Genomic DNA, 1,814 nt, shown 5'->3' with positions numbered 1-1,814 from the left:
GGCACTCCTGCATAGGCATTATCTGTTCACGTGTCTCTCTTGCCTCCTGTGAGCCCCCGGAGGCGGTGTCGGCCCCCCTCCGGCCCAGGACAGCACCCCCTTCTGACCCATCCACACCTCTGGAAGGGCTCGCACGGTCCTCACAGCGGGCGTGCTGGCCCCTAGGAAGGAGGGGTGCCCTGGCAGCCCCTCTCGTGCCCCTCCCGCTTTCGACTCAGGGTCTCACGGGACCTTCGCCCTCTGGGGAGCAGCAGCACGGTGCGAGGCATCGACCGCCCACCCCTAAGGCTGTCGCTCACAGCAGCACACCCCTCCCCTCCCCACCTCCCACAGGTGCTTCCACGAGACGAATAGACAGTCCACTGTCCCCAGCATCACCTCGGGGCTGGCCTTCTGAGATGAGACCACCGCCCCAGCTCTGAGCACCGAGAGGGCCTGGGCATGTCCAAAATGGATCTTGAGGCCAAGTGCGGGACCTCGGGGACGGAGATTAGAAAACTCTATGGTCCAGAGCCTGAGCAGGGGCTGCTATGGGAGACGGCTCACTGGTCAAGCCGGTGCGGGCAACGGGGAGGAAAGGGAGATGCAGGAGTGAGGTCAGGCCCAGGACCATAGAGCCCTGGCAGGGCGGGGAGGCCTCAGGGACCTGCAGACCCACCAGGCCTAGATTTCCAGGAACGCCCTGGGGGAGGGAGGGGACGTAATCTGAGCCTCGGTGAGGGGTCACCACAGCCATGAGGATGGAAGGGCCCAGTCCCCTTGACCTACAGAGTTCACCAGCCAGACACACTTACCGAGGACACGCAGGGACGCTTGGGGACAGTGATGGACTCTGTCTTTCAATGAAGATATAACTCAGTCACATAGACACAGCACCTACAAGGAAGGATGGAAATGCAGACTGAATGTGTGTGTCCCTCCAAATTTATATGGCCCAGACCTAACCCCCAATGTGGTGTTATCTTGAGGCAGGGCTTTGGGAAGGTAATCAGGGGTAGCTGAGGTCGTGAGGGTGCAGCACACGTGGTGGGGATTAGTGTTTATAGGAACCTGTAGGGACCTTTCAGATGAGAAAGAGACCAGACCACAGAGTATCCCTCTTGCTTCATCCATCCAATCATCCACCTATCCATCGATCATCTGTCCGTCTGTCTGTCTATCATCTATCTATCTATCTATCTATCTATCTATTACCCATCCATCCATCCATCCATCCATCATCTGTCTGTCATCTATCATCTATCTATCTAAATATCTATCTATCTATCTATCTATCTATCTATCTATCTATCATTCATCCATCCATCCATCATCTGTCTGTCATCTATCATCTATCTATCTATCTATCCATCCATCCATCATCTGTCTGTCATCTATCATCTATCTATCTAAATATCTATCTATCTATCTATCTATCTATCTATCTATCTATCATTCATCCATCCATCCATCATCTGTCTGTCATCTATCATCTATCTATCTATCTATCTATCTATCATCCATCCATCCATCATCTGTCCGTCGGTCTGTCTATCACCTATCTATCTATCTATCTATCTATCTATCTATCTATCTATCTATCTATCTATCTATCTGTCTATCTATCATTCATCCATCCATCCATCATCTGTCATCTATCATCTATCTATCTATCTATCTATCTATCTATCTATCTATCTATCATCCATCCATCCATCATCTGTCCGTCTGTCTATCACCTATCTATCTATCTATCTATCTATCTATCTATCTATCTATCATTCATCCATCCATCCATCATCTGTCTGTCATCTATCATCTATCTATCTATCTAT

General features: G+C 50.3%; 1 protein-coding gene across 3 annotated transcripts in view; it reads right to left on the bottom strand.

Annotated features, from left to right (window-relative positions):
* RXRG (retinoid X receptor gamma) overlaps positions 1-899 on the bottom strand; it is a 128,171-nt gene extending 127,272 nt beyond the window's left edge. For 2 of the 3 annotated variants that reach the window (XM_023524592.1, XM_023524593.1), the window contains exon 1: positions 795-898. The gene's annotated coding sequence lies outside the window, so the exon portion shown is untranslated. Of the gene's footprint in view, positions 1-794 lie in introns of all 3 variants that reach the window. The other variant, XM_011382502.2, reaches the window with a different exon arrangement.
* Positions 900-1,814: the final 915 nt, after the last annotated feature.

This window comes from Pteropus vampyrus, unplaced genomic scaffold, assembly GCF_000151845.1.
Source record: "Pteropus vampyrus isolate Shadow unplaced genomic scaffold, Pvam_2.0 Scaffold480, whole genome shotgun sequence".
In the NCBI taxonomy this organism is placed as follows: domain Eukaryota; kingdom Metazoa; phylum Chordata; class Mammalia; order Chiroptera; family Pteropodidae; genus Pteropus; species Pteropus vampyrus.
This window is presented reverse-complemented; position numbering and strand designations above follow the sequence as displayed.